The sequence below is a fragment of the Diabrotica virgifera genome, chromosome 6 (assembly GCF_917563875.1).
Source record: "Diabrotica virgifera virgifera chromosome 6, PGI_DIABVI_V3a".
Lineage (NCBI taxonomy): Eukaryota > Metazoa > Arthropoda > Insecta > Coleoptera > Chrysomelidae > Diabrotica > Diabrotica virgifera.
The window spans coordinates 99,738,227-99,753,065 of record NC_065448.1 but is presented as its reverse complement, the minus strand read 5'-3'; the positions used below and the strand labels follow the sequence as shown (position 1 = coordinate 99,753,065).

The following is a 14,839-nucleotide window of genomic DNA, read 5'->3' as shown; positions in this document are numbered from 1 at the left end:
GGTTCCAGAATTCCAGAATGCGTTTCATAAAGAATGGAAGATGTACAATAAGAATAAGCCGAGTGGCTGCAGTACGACTGGTTTACAACAGACGGCTTCCAGGTAAAAAATGGGGGTAGATCTACTGCAACTTCTCTGTTGATTTTTACTGATAAAAATGGTTACCAAATCGACACAATCTATACAAATCTCACTAAGGCCTTTGATCAGTTCCATCACAGCTTGTTATAGCAAATGTTATGTTCATTAGGATTCGACAGCAGTGTTTTTAACTGGCTTGTTTCTTATTTTTCTCATTGCTGTTGTAGGGTGAAATTAAGAGGTACTACATCTGATGAATCATGTCTAGATCTATCCAGTATGCCACAGGGTTCCCACCTGGGACCTTTACTCTTCATCTTATTTATAAATATTGTAGTACAATGTATTAAAGACTGTGAAATACTAATTTATGCTGATGATGTTAACTCTTTGTGGAACGAGATTTTCTAGACCCTTCCAGCACGGAATCATTCAATTGTACGTGTAAAATTACCTCACTTTTCAAGAAACAACTGATAACGATTTGCATTTGGCTGGTAACTAAACCGTGCGAAGTTTACAAATTAATGATTATAGGGTCACCTAGGGTTAGTGTGATGTAAAATATGCAAATTTGATTTTAAAATAAAAAAAAATATTTGCTTTTAATTGAATGGTTTCAGATTTTTAATGAATACCTACTTTCTAGCTAATTGTCACAATCATTGCACAGTGAATAGGCATGTTGCATTTTTAAAATTCCTTCTACATTATGTTTTATTTAAGAGGGTAAGGTGTCACACTATCCCTTCATTATGGGGTTACTGTGACTAGGATTAGGGATAGTGTGACAACTAGCTTTTTTTGCCATTTAAAAGCACCTAGGATTGAATGTGCCTTGGTGTGACAAAGAAAGACTACAAAAATATTGTAATTTTGGCACTTAAAAATTCGACAATTTTAGAAAAAAAAAATGTGAAATTTCTTATTTAAAACACCAATTTTTTTATTAAACGTAGGTATTTTATTGAGAACCTTTTCTTATTTTACAAATTCAGTAACATCTAACATTCAAAAACATCGACTTTTCCATTAAAAGTATACCGAATTCTTTCACCATTCTTTCATCAATATTCTTATAATCTGAGACATTCTTATAAATGAACTGTATTGTTCATTAACAACAAAACACTTAATCCTTATCAACATTTCTTAATCCTACCACTTCTATTTCATCTTTAGTGTCATCAAAGATTTCAATTAGATACACACACATACCTAAAAGCAGTTCTACCACGCTTCCCACCCATAAAAGTTGCAACTGCCTTGTTTAATATCTTCCTCGTTTACAGGTTTTAGTGTCGCAGTTTCCTCTAAGAATTCCTCTTCTGCTTCGTCACTTTCCCCTAAAGACATATCTTCGAATTCCTCTTCTGCTTCGTCACTTTCCCCTAAAGACATATCTTCTATCTCCTCATCACTATCTGATTCATATTTCTTTGACTTTTTCTTGATTGTTTTTGGACAGGTTTCCTGTTTTCCTTTACTCAGCCTTTTTGTTTTTAAAGAACTGATGTACATATTCTTCTTTTGTTATTATTTCTGCAGTATCAAATCTTCGTTTAACTTTCTTTTTTACGCTAGTTTGAACTATCTTTTCCAGAAGCATATGCTCAAACACTTTCCCTGGTGTTTCTTGCGCAACAGAAAGTTCGGTGATTCAGTGACACCTTTGTAATGGACTGGAGGATTGGCCAGTGATTTGATGCTCTTTTAATAGAGTGATAGATGATGAACCAGCAATCCCTTGCTCTTCTGATGAACAGTTGCAAGTTACTGTCAACCATACCCTGATCAAACTAAGGTAGTAAGTGGTGATAGTGTCACATGTCACACTATACCCATGTTTCACTGTCACAAAAACCCCACATTGTGAAAATCTGTGGGGTTACTGTGACATGCCTAAAAAAATAATAGATAAAGACAATTAGGCCTTTAACCTTTAACTACCCGTGCATCAAGTTATAACATAACTACACGCGTGGCATACTTTGTACGCCACAAGAAAATACACTTAAAAACAGCGGATTTGTTTAATTTTTTTTTTTTAAATACACTTAGTTGTTTGTTATAAATCTTATTCGGCATCAGTGAATACTTGGAGTTCCTTTTCAGTAAGCCAATTGGGATTTATAACTGGAATCATGGAATAACTGGATTCCATGATAAATAAAATTACTAATAAAAAATTTTTTTAAATGTAATTTTTTACAGGAGAAAAAGTATTGTTTACAAAGAAAAATATATTTTTTGCCATAATGACTAAAAAACAATTAAAATATGTACTTATATTACGACTTATAGTAATATAATCCTGAAACAACAAATAATAAAATGTAAATTACGATCTTTCCAGAACGCCGATTATAACAAAACTAAAGCACCATAAACTAAACCAAATTGTAAAGCACATTCCAGTGATAGGCTAGAAAAATAAGCAAGGTCAAAAATTAAATTTTTAAATATATTTCCAGTAGAATTCTTATATCTGGCGTACAAAGTACGCCAGCGCGTGTAGTTAAATGTTAAAATAAGTTTAAATGTTTAAAATAAGTTATGCAATACTATGCAGACAAAAAATCATAATTAAATACAAATAATTTTGAAGAAATCCAAAATTTGGACTAAGTAATATATCAGAATTTCAAATTTGAATTAAAATACATACATAAATAAATACTATGGTTTTAACCTAAAAACAGAAGGGACTGAAACAATTTTTTTTTAATAATCTGTTGAAATGCAATAAAAGTGTAATATAACATCATATGTAAAATAAAAGCACAATATAAATTAGTATTTAATGTTGTCACACTAACACCGCTGTCACACTAATCCTAGGTGACCCTACTTAGTAGAGACAGAGGGAATAAGTAATACAAACCTCTTGTGTAGGTGTAACTTGATAAAAATAGATTAGTAAGTAGTTCATTTTGTGGACCACTGTGCAACATGTAGCAAAAATTTGGTGGTTCAAAATTCAATGCGGTGTGCCGAAAAGAGTTAAATTGTTTCTAATAATTGAGAAGCCACCTGACTGTATTTGATTGCAGGATGCATTAACATGTTTGCAAGACTATTGTTCTTATCTCAAATTAAATTTGAATCCCTCTAAATGTAATATACTATTTTTGTAAAACTTTTCATAAAAATGATTTTTCTTATGTTAATCGGCACTCATATACAAAAAAGTATCTGGTTATAAAGATCTTGGTGTTATATTTCAGTGTGATTTATCTTTTGGTGAGCATGTAGAATATATCTCTGCTAAACACTGAAACAGCTTGGATTTGTTAAAAGACACTCATCTGATTTTAATAACTTGCAGACATTGAAGTTGCTGTTTAATTCTCTGGTTAGGACACATCTAGAGTACTGTTCTGTTGTTTGGTCACCTTACACTTTGGTCAATACTGAAATACTTGAGAGAGTTCAGTGTAGGTTCCTCATGTATTCTTCTTTCAAGATTTCCATTCCTTATTCTTACACAGGTATGCTTTTGTTAACTGATTAGTTATTTGTCTTCTAGTAGAGAGATATTAGATTTTCTGTTTGTATTTAAACTTTTTAAAAACTTAATGGATTGTCCTAAACTCCTTCAAGATTTAATGATTTATGTTCCACCTAGATCTCTTAGAGCTCATTCCACTTTTGCTTTACAAGCAGACTGAACCAATTATGGATCTGGTATTGGCTTGGTCAGATTGCTTAGGAACACTAACAGCTTACCAGCGAGGTGTACCTAATGTTGATATTTTCAATTCTTCCTTAGATCAAGTAAGGTTAACAGTTAGGAAGTTATAATGTCCTTGATTGTTTGTGTAACTTGTATTTTTTATATCTTGTATCTCTTTATTCTAATTTGTATTTGAATGTTTTGATTTTTTTTGTAAATGGTTGTAACTGTTAGCCCAGTAAATGAATGGGAAATATGGCGATACCGTGTAATTTTCAGGGCAAACTCTGAATTGCATGAACATTTGGCTTAAAGTTCTCCTACACTTCAAAATTGAGCTTGTGCCATTGGTTGCTTTTACTTGATGGGTGACAGTCGCCCCTTATCAAGGGTAAAAAAGCGCGTGTTTAAAATAAGCCCGGAAATGGATAAACTGACTAATTCTAAGTAAGTTTCGTTCTATAGAGTTTTTTAAGTAAGGGAGCGTTCAAGTATTACGTAACGCAGTTTGGGGGGAGAGGGGGGTTTTGTAAAACGTTACGGCGCGTTACATGGGGGGGAGGGGGGTTCGAACAGAGCGTTACGTAACATTATTTTTTAACTTAAATAAAAAAAAACTACATAATTTCTTTATGTTTTAATTGATCTGTAATTAAATTGAGTTGATCTGGAGTGGATTTGGATCCCACGTGTTGGGAAACCTGTATACCTTACCTTAGGGCATTATCCTGTTTGCCATGTGACCATCACAGGCCTTTTTATTGAAGTATGTACTTTTAAGGCATCTATATTTTATGTAAAGGGTTTTTACCCAGATATTTTTCTTTTGTGGCTCAGCTAGCATCCAGTTTGTAAGTATAACCAACTTGCTCTAACCTTTGTCAAAATTTAAATAATAACTTTATATTCATTAAATCGGTTATACTTATTTATAGATTGAACACTGATGATGATTTTTTATAAAAATCGAAAACGTTTTGTTATGATGTAGCCCTTTTAAGGGATTTTTAATTAAAAAAATTTTATACCTTTTACAAAGGATTTCTTTCCAATTTTATTATTATTGTAAGTTTTGAACATATTTCATGTCATGGGACATGAAATTACGAGTGGCAGGGATAACCAGACACATGAACTGAATAGAAGAATCGTTCTTGGGTGGGCAGCATTTGGAAAACTGAGAGAAACTTTTAAAAGTGAGTTGCCCACATGCCTAAAGAGAAAAGTATTTGATCAGTGCGTCCTCCCAGTCTTGACGTACGGATCAGAAACACTTACCTTAACTAAAGCCTCGGCTACCAAACTAAGAGTAACGCAGAGAAGAATGGAGCGCTCAATGTTAGGAATAACTCTGCAAGACAAAATCAAAAACGAAGAAATCAGGAGAAGAACAAAGGTGACTGACGTCATCGAAAGGCTAGCCAGGTTGAAGTGGAGATGGGCAGGACACATTGCCAGAATGACAGATGGGAGATGGACAAAAAGGTTATTGGAATGGAGGTCAAGCGAAGACAAGAGAAACGTCGGTCGACCGCCTACAAGATGGACTGACGACTTAAGAAAGCTAAATAAAAACTGGATGAGAACGGCGCAGGATAGACGTGGTTGGAAACGAGGGGAGGAGGCCTATGTTCAGCAGTGGACATTTAAGGCTGAATGATGATTGCAAGTTTTTATTATTACCTCAAATGCCATTAAAATAATAACAAAGTTCTTGTACCGAGTTTCTGGTACTTTTCGCAACCTCGTTTTCCATTTAATTTCAAATGGCCACTTGGGTGTTACGTAACGTTTAGGTAGGGGGAGGGGGTACAGAAAAACGTTACGGTGCGTTACATGGGGGGGAGGGGGGGTCGAAAATTCTCAAAAATTGCGTTACGTAATACTTGAACGCTCCCTAAGTCAATACTTTTCGAATTATTTGTGGATGAAAATGTTTATTTTTCGACAAAAAACCACGTTTTCAGGCGGGTTTTCGCAAATAACTCAAAAAATAAGATTTTATCGGAAAAAATATTTTTAGCAAAAATATTGCATAGAAAAAAAACTAAAAAAATTGTTGATGGATTCGACCGTTACTTGATGGAAGTTCATTTTATCTAACAATAAAACACTGAAAACGTTTGTTTTCTATACTTCCACAAAATTTATTATAACTAAGTGACTACAGCTGTTTCGGCGGAGTGCCTTTCTCAAGTGATATAGTTTACAATGTGTTTGCCTTTTTAAGTCTTCAACTGAAGAGGTTGAGGAGTGGGGAGCTGTTTGTCTCGAGTTGGTCATTCAGAATTATATCTGTATTTTTCAGTTTATTAATTTCCATAGATTCTAAAAAAGATAGCTTAAGGCCTTTATTTTGAATATGTAGAATTTGAAACTCTTCATTGAAAGAATGATTATGATCTAGAAGGTGAAGTGCGTATGTAGAAGTGTCTGTTTTTCTATTGTTGAATGCCCTTTTGTGTTCTGCTATCCGTTTGTCAAAAGTTCTGCCAGTTTGACCGATGTACGTTTTCGGACAGTCACCACAAGTTAGTTTGTACACACCACTCTGTAGTTGCTTTCTCTTTCGGCTTTTATTGTTCTTAATATATTTGCTTAAGTTGTTGTTAGTTCTGAAAGCTGGTGTTATTCCTTTCTTTTTTATGTATCTGGCTATCTTTGTTGTTATCTTGCCAGTATATGTGAGAGAGCAGAAGGTACTGGGTTCTTTCTGTGGTGGTGGATACACTAATTTTTAGAATCTATGGAAATTAATAAACTGAAAAATACAGATATAATTCTGAATGACCAACTCGAGACAAACAGCTCCCCACTCCTCAACCTCTTCAGTTGAAGACTTAAAAAGGCAAACACATTGTAAACTATATCACTTGAGAAAGGCACTCCGCCGAAACAGCTGTAGTCACTTAGTTATAATAAATTTTGTGGAAGTATAGAAAACAAACGTTTTCAGTGTTTTATTGTTAGATAAAAAAATTGTGTAAGTCTATAGACCCAGCAAAAGCAAAGTTACAGCTCATGAAAAATACGTTTTTATTCGTCAAATTCCAAATCGAAAATTTCAACGTTAAATAACCAAAAAATGGAGCACTTTTCGGGAAAAACCCATTAAAAGTTTTTTAGTGTTTAAAAAAAGCTTTATTCTAATTTTTTGTTAAAGTTTCTGTTTCTAGCTTAATATTACGCGAATTACGCTCAAAATAAAGTTGGCCCCCTTTTTTTTTGGTAAAACAATCGTGAAAATCTCCCCCTGCTTAGCACCTCAAATGAAATTAATTATTGTTACCGCTTTGCAAACAATTTATTTTAGGGCAGGCAGGGGAAAAACGAGGCTCGGGGCAGAACGGGAAATGCATCGGTGTGCATAACTTATAGTCGTCATAATATCGGCAATAGCGCCATTGGAACGAATGTGGGTTGACTCACTTCAGTCATTAGAAAGAAACTTCTAGTCACGTAGTGTGCTTTTTTACAGACATAAAATCCGTTTTGTTTTGTTAAAAAGTTTGGTGATATTTATAGAAGTGCTATAAGGCGAGTAAGCAAGTTTTATCACGTTTTTCATTCAAATATGATAGATATGTTACTGATTTTTAATATTGCGTGCTCTGAACCATTTTATACCTTTTACGTTAGAAATTACTAATTTTATTTGAAATGATGTCTGTTGGGGCAAAGCGGTCTGGGCAAGACGGGATATTATCCCATCTTGCCCCGCTCTTCTATATTGCCACTACTTTACAGCATTTAAACTTTGTAAGAAGAATCTGACTAAAACTTAAACTAATAAAAAAAATCAAAGACAACTAAAGAAGAAAACGAGATGGACTCTGATTCATCAGAAGATGATGAATATTGTCGTTGCATCTACTGTGGATATTGCAGATGAACTGAAGGATAGGTAGTGTGTAGTTTCTGCCATGGATGGGCTCATAATTCCTGTGCAGTTGTTGAGGATGAAGTTGCCCCGTAACCGGGGCAAAATGGGATTTTCGGACTGATAAGTTAAGTTCTTTATAACCAAATAACTAAGCAATTTTAATTATAAATAAAGTCAGATACAGGAAGTTTAATAGCAAGTGATCATGTCTGACTTTGTTATTTTTTAATACACAGTTTAGTTTTCTTTCTTAAGTGTCCCGTTTTGCCCCGGTCTCCCCTACTTATGGATTTTTTATATGCTCTGTCAGTGTCACCAGTTTATAGCGCTTATTTTTGAAAGGGATATAGTTGAAAGGACTTGAACAAGTCACTAATCACGAGTGTATGCAAACTTAACAGCCATATCTTAACCAATTTTTGGTTAAAAATGAAACTAGCAGATTTATAAAAGCAAAACCTACACTTTTTTACTCTTTGAGATTTCTCGTATCACTAATACTTGTTAAGTTATTTTGAAAAAAGAGCATTTTCCCAAAAATTTTTTTACTATAAAAGCAAATTTTTAAAAAATAAGCACTTTGAACCTGTCAAACTTACAGATCGTATAAACAATACACATACATTATCACGTAAATGGTAAAGCAGTAACGATTAATTTTATTTAGGGTGCTAAATAGGGGGAGATTTTCATGATTTTTTTTCTCAAAGGGAGCCAAATTTATTTTGAGTGTAACTCATTTAGTTTTAATGCTAGAAACTTTTATGAAAAATAAAAATGAAGCTTTCTTTAAACACTTTAAAAGATTTTAATAAGTTTTTCCTGAAAATGGTTTAATTTTTTGGTTATTTCACGTTGAAATATTAGATTTGGAATTTAAAGAATAAGAACGTATTTTTGATAAGCTAAACTTTGTTTTTTCTGCGCTTATAGATTTCATTAATACACAATTTTTTTAGTTTTTTTATAAGCTACATTTTTGCTAAGAATATTTTTTTTGATAAAATATTTACTTCTTAATTTATTTGCGAAAACCCGTCCAAAAACGTGATTTTCTTGACGAAAAATAAACATTTTCAATTGCAAATAAATTGAAACGTATTGACTTGTATAAAAAACCCTTCAGAACGAAAGTTTCTTAGAATTAGTTAATACATATTTCTGGACTTATTTTAAACGCGCGTCTTTTCACCCCTGAGAGAAGAGGAGTGTCTTCCCCCAAGTAAAAGCAACCAACGGCACAAGCTCACTTTGAAGTGGAAGGTAAGTAAAACCTAAATCCAAATTTGCATGGAATTCGGAGTTGACCCTGAAAATTGGTTCCATGACATCTCGTAACGCGACAGTTCGTAACCCGACAATTGTTAACGGACAATTCGTAACGGTGACACTTCGTAACGGCGACAGTTCGTAACTATACATATTCGTAACGGACAATTCGTAACCCCAACATTAATTTTTTTTAGCAAACTTAGTATTACTGAATTTATACTAAATGCATTTTGCGTACATCCCTATATACTAAAAGTAATCGTATTTTTAAGGCCACTTCTTTTTAAATACAGGTGTTTGGTAAAGAATGGGCCATAGCTTAACCTTAAATTCCTGAGGTTAAAATAGGTCGAATTAAGCTAACTTACCTTAGTACGAAAGTTGATAATAACCGAAATGCAGGGTGTCAAAGTTAAACTTTTATTTTATTTATTACCTATTCTTGAATATTTCCTAACAGACATGGGATAATAACACAAAATTTGGTAAGCGGGAGTTTTTTGGGACGAGAAATCTAAATTCGCCACCGAAAAAGATGTATTACCCAGAGGGCGCCACATACGCCTTTAAGCGCTCATTTAATAGGTTCAATTTTTTTTATTACCCACTCTACATTTTTTTTTAAATCAAAACTGGTATTCTCTTAATATTTTTACAAAAAAAAAATGTATACTACATTCATCTCGATAAATTCGACCGTTTTCGAGATAAACGCATTTTAAATCTGTGAGGCAACATAATTTTTTGCATATCATTGTAGTCACACCCGAAAAATAACTTTAAACCATAAAAATTTACAAAAATGTATCGCAAATTTCTCCAAATGGAATTTGCGATGCAATGACATAAATATGAGAACTGGCACAATTATTATGGTTTAAAGTTTATTTTTCGGGTCTAACTACAATGATATTGTAACAAAATAATTATTGACCTACCCTCGTATACCAGCTCCCGTCTTAGCACAGGCAGAACACTATCGATGTTTCGAGATACGCCGATGCAGCGCCGATGACGTGCAAGCGGTCACATGGACATAGCTGGAGATATATAGATATTTCTGGAATATCTGTATCGCATATATAAATAGGACATATTTGTAAATAGAGTTAGTCTTAAGCTAAAGTTTGTAAAGTAAACTTGTATAAATAAAAATAAAGTCGTATATAAATTACGAACCGCTAGTCTTATTGTAATTAGAAGTAATTACACTAATAACCGCTACAGTGGTGTTAACGGTGTGGAGTGTAAATAAATGAAAAGTGAAAAAAAAAAAGACTTTTGAACTTTATTCGTCGAGAATAATCGGAGTGCGTTAATTGTTCGGTATTCGGAAAGACTTTTAAAAGACTTTTGAACTTTATTCGTCGTTAATAATTGAAGTGCGTTGATTGTTCGGTATTCGGAAAGACTTAGACATTTTGAAAAGTACGTGTGTGCCGACCAAAGATGTTGCTACAAGAACTGACCATAAAACAGCTCCGTGAACAATTAGAAGAGTACGAATTAGACAGCAGTGGGTGCAAGATAGTCCTACAAGCACGACTCAAGGATGTTCTCACGAAGAACGGAGATGACCCAGAGACGTTCCACTTCCAGTCAGCAGAGCAAGTAATCTTATCGAAATTAAAAACTGTTTCTGAAACGATCGATGAAACTTCTAGAAAAAACAACGAAAAACTTGAAGAAGTTAGTAGAAAAAGCGGCGATAAATTCGAAAATGTTGCTAAAAGATTTGACGAGACTTCTCAAGTAATTAAAGAAGTTTATAGACAGAGCAACGAGAAATTTGAAAGTGTTTCTCAAGTAATTAAAGACGTTTGTAGACAGAACGACGAGAAATTTGAAGAGGTTTCTAGAACATTCGATAAGATACAGAAAAGCGTAGACGACAGTAAAGAAATGTTAGAAGATAAGATCAAACAACTAGAGACTATGGTAACCAATACGAAAGTGCTACCTTCAGTTAATGCAGTAGTTTTGGCCGTAGAAGAGAAGATCAAAGAATTAGAGAGCATGATAACCGATACAAAAGTGCAACCGTCAGTTCATGCAGTAGCTTTAGATCCTGTAGTGAAAGATGAACTACCGAGAGAAGAAATGTCGCATAATATGAGATTCAAATTACCACCATTTGATGGAAAGTCCTCTTGGTCCATATATCTTAGACAGTTTGAAGCTATTGCGACCGCCAATCATTGGACCGAACAAGAAAAGGCTGTTTCCTTGACTGCTGCTTTACGAGGTGATGCTGCAGATATATTAAGGTCAATTCCCAAGGGTCAAGAAAATTGTTACCAGACCTTGTTCACTCGTCTAGAAAAACGCTATGGAGATGCCCATCTACAACAAGTATACAAAGCACAACTGCGAAGTAGAAGTCAACGAGCAAGTGAGAATCTGCAAGAATTTGAAGCAGATGTGGCTCGTGTGGTGCGGTTGGCTTATCCAGAGGTGCCAGACAGCGTTTTAGAAGAAATTGCAGTAGATACCTTCGTCAATGGGCTGAAAGATAATGAACTACAGAAAGCTTTACGACTAGCAAGACCGAAAGTTTTAGATGAAGCACTTGCTATTGCATTGGAACACGAAACGGCTAGTCAAACTTCACGAGGCCATAGAGTAAGAACCATTGAAGAAAGTGACGAACACAACGATGAACGTCTGGAGGAAATGATACGGAGAGTATTAAGTAATCAGATGCCAAAGAGACGCGAGCCTAGATGTTGGAATTGTGGAGACGTAGGCCACATTCGTCGTAATTGTAAGAAGATCGTACAGCCGTCGGAAAACTAGAGCGGGTCGACACCAAGGGGCAACTGCCGACCTCGAGAACTAGAGCCCCCATAGTAACTGTCAACCTTACGTCCTCCGGTGGAATCCACAACTTATACATCGAAGGTCGTATCAGTAATAGATGTAGATCATTTTTGGTGGATACAGGTGCAACGAGAACTATCGCACGTCCAGATGTAGTACGAGACCATAATAAATTATCACCTGCAACAGTAAAGCTTAGAACAGCGACTGGTGAGCTAATTAATACATATGGCGAGGCTAATATGTCAGTATCCATTGGCCAGACCACAGTTGAACATCAAGTATTAATTGCCGAGATCTCCGACGAGTTCATATTGGGGATGGACGTACTACGAAAAGTGGGGGCAATATTGGATGTTCAAAATGGAGTTCTCAGGATCAATGGTGAAGAGTTGCCCTTTCACGACGACAAAGAAGATGCCATTCGCCTACTAACTAGATGCGACGTAACCATACCCGGTAATAGTGAGAAAATTCTGATGACCATGCTTGATGGACACTGCCGAGAGGGAAGTTTAAGGATGGTCGAAGATGTAGAAAATGTCGAGTTCCTAACGGCGAAAACTTTGGTAAAAGTTCGAGATGTCATCCCTGTAAGAGTTATGAATTTAAGGGAAACTGCTATTAAGTTAAGTAGAGGAGCTTTGATCGGACAGTGTGTTCCCGTGGCTTCAATTTGCTCTATGAATACCAATGAGAAATCATCAAAGTCAAAGTATCCAAAAGACCTTGTCGAGATGATCATTGAAAGATGCCAAGACCTTGACTATGAACGAACGGAAAAAGTAAGGTCTATGCTGATAGAGTATCAAGATGTTTTTGCTATTGATAAGAAGGATAAGGGCAAAACAAGCATAGTAACGCATAAAATAAATACCGGAGACGCTCAGCCAATCAGACAACGGCCTAGACGACTTCCATTTGCGAAAAGAGATGAAGCCGAAGAGATTATCAAGGATATGGACAAACAAGGGGTAATTGAACCATCGAACAGTCCATGGACATCACCAGTAGTTCTGGTAAAGAAGAAAGATGGTTCAACGCGTTTTTGTATCGACTACCGCCAGCTCAATGCGGTAACAAAAAAAGATAGTTATCCTTTGCCCAGAATAGACGATACATTGGATACTCTCTCCGGTTCTCGTTGGTTTTCCACACTCGATTTAAAAAGTGGATATTGGCAAGTAGACATGGAGCCAGCCGATCGGGAGAAAACCGCATTTTCGATAGGATCAGGGCTTTGGCAGTTTACGGCTATGCCGTTTGGTTTATGTAATGCCCCTGCCACATTTGAAAGATTAATGGAGGCAGTTTTAAGAGGTCTAACATGGAAAACATGCCTGGTTTACTTGGATGATGTAATTGTGGTTGGAAGGTCCTTTGATGAACATGCCAAGAATCTAATAGAAGTCTTTCAACGATTGAGGGCAGCGAACTTGAAGTTAAGTCCGAAGAAATGTCACATGTTTCGACGAGAAGTTAAGTATTTGGGACATATTGTATCGAGTAATGGTGTAACAGCTGATCCCGAAAAGATTGAAGCAATTAAAGATTGGCCAGTACCAAAAGATAAACATGAAATTAGAAGTTTCCTTGGCCTATGTACATATTACCGACGATTTGTCAAAGGATTTGCCAATATCTCCAAGCCCCTAACAAAGTTGACGGAGGAGGGCAAAGAATATACATGGAGTGAAGAGTGCCAAAAAGCTTTCGAACAACTACAAATGGCTCTGATCAGTGCACCGATATTAAGCTACCCGGGACAGGCAGGAAAATTTGTTTTGGATACCGATGCTAGCAACAGTGCTATAGGAGCTGTTCTCTCCCAAATCCAGGACGGACAGGAAAAAGTCATCGCTTATTTCAGCAAAGTCCTGTCGAAACCGGAAAGAAACTATTGCGTTACCAGAAGAGAACTGCTGGGTGTAGTGAAGGCTTGCGAACATTTCCATAAATACTTGTATGGCAGAAAGTTCCTTCTTCGCACCGATCACGCTGCTCTAAAATGGCTCATACAATTCCGTAATCCAGAGGGCCAGATGGCAAGATGGTTAGAACGATTACAAGAATATGATTACGAGATAGAACACAGGGCCGGAAGAGTTCACTCAAATGCTGATGCCCTTTCGAGACGACCATGCAGTGCGAATTGTAATCACTGTGCCAAATTAGAGGAACGATTTTGCCCCGTGAGACGAACCACCGTAGTTAATGAACAATGGCAGCCCCAACAGTTACAACACGCCCAAGAAGATGATCCATGTATAAAAAGAGTATTGGATTGGATGCGGCAAGGTGAGAGACCTAGTTGGCAGAACATTAGTGCATGTAGTCCAGAAGTCAAGGCCTACTGGAGCCAATGGAATTGCCTGGTACTAAAAGATGATCTTCTGTACAGAACCTTTGAGAACGATGATGGTACAGAATCTAAGCTTCAGTTAATTGTACCTAAAAGTAAAGTGTCAGAAGTATTGCGTCAGTTGCATGACGGTACATCAGGTGGACACTTTGGTATTACGAAGACTCTGCAAAAGGTTCGAGAACGGTTCTATTGGGTGAACTGTAAAGATGATGTAAGAAGATGGTGCCGAAAATGTGAACCGTGTGCATCTGGTAATGGTCCGGTTGGTAAAAAGAGAGCACCCATGAGACAGTACAATGTTGGAAGTCCTATGGAAAGAGTAGCTATCGACATTGCAGGTCCATTTCCAGAAACCGATGCTGGAAATAAATACATCCTGGTAGCCATGGATTATTTTACAAAATGGACTGAGGCCTATGCATTACCAAATCAAGAAGCTGCTACCGTTGCAGAGGTACTTGTTAAAGAATTCTTTAGCCGATTTGGTGTTCCCTTGGAGATCCACTCCGACCAAGGGCGAAACTTTGAGTCAGCTCTTTTCCAAAACGTTTGTAAATTGATTGGTGCCAATAAGACCAGAACAACACCCCTGCATCCTCAATCAGATGGGATGGTCGAGAGGATGAACCGAACGATGGGTAAACACTTGTCCAAAGTTGTATCTGAACATCAGCGAGATTGGGACCAACACATTCATTTATTCCTGATGGCCTACCGCTCGGCCGTAAATGAAACTACAGGT

At 36.1% G+C, this 14,839-nt stretch overlaps 1 protein-coding gene across 2 annotated transcripts in view; it reads left to right on the top strand.

The window, feature by feature from the left end:
- LOC126886653 (zinc finger protein 664-like) overlaps positions 1-14,839 on the top strand; it is a 76,673-nt gene that overhangs the window by 1,286 nt on the left and 60,548 nt on the right. Inside the window, exon 2 of one of the 2 annotated variants that reach the window (XM_050653650.1) lies at positions 309-519. The exons of the other annotated variant lie outside the window; for it this stretch is intronic. The gene's annotated coding sequence lies outside the window, so the exon portion shown is untranslated. The remainder of the gene's footprint in view (positions 1-308; positions 520-14,839) is intronic. 2 annotated transcript variants of the gene reach the window in all.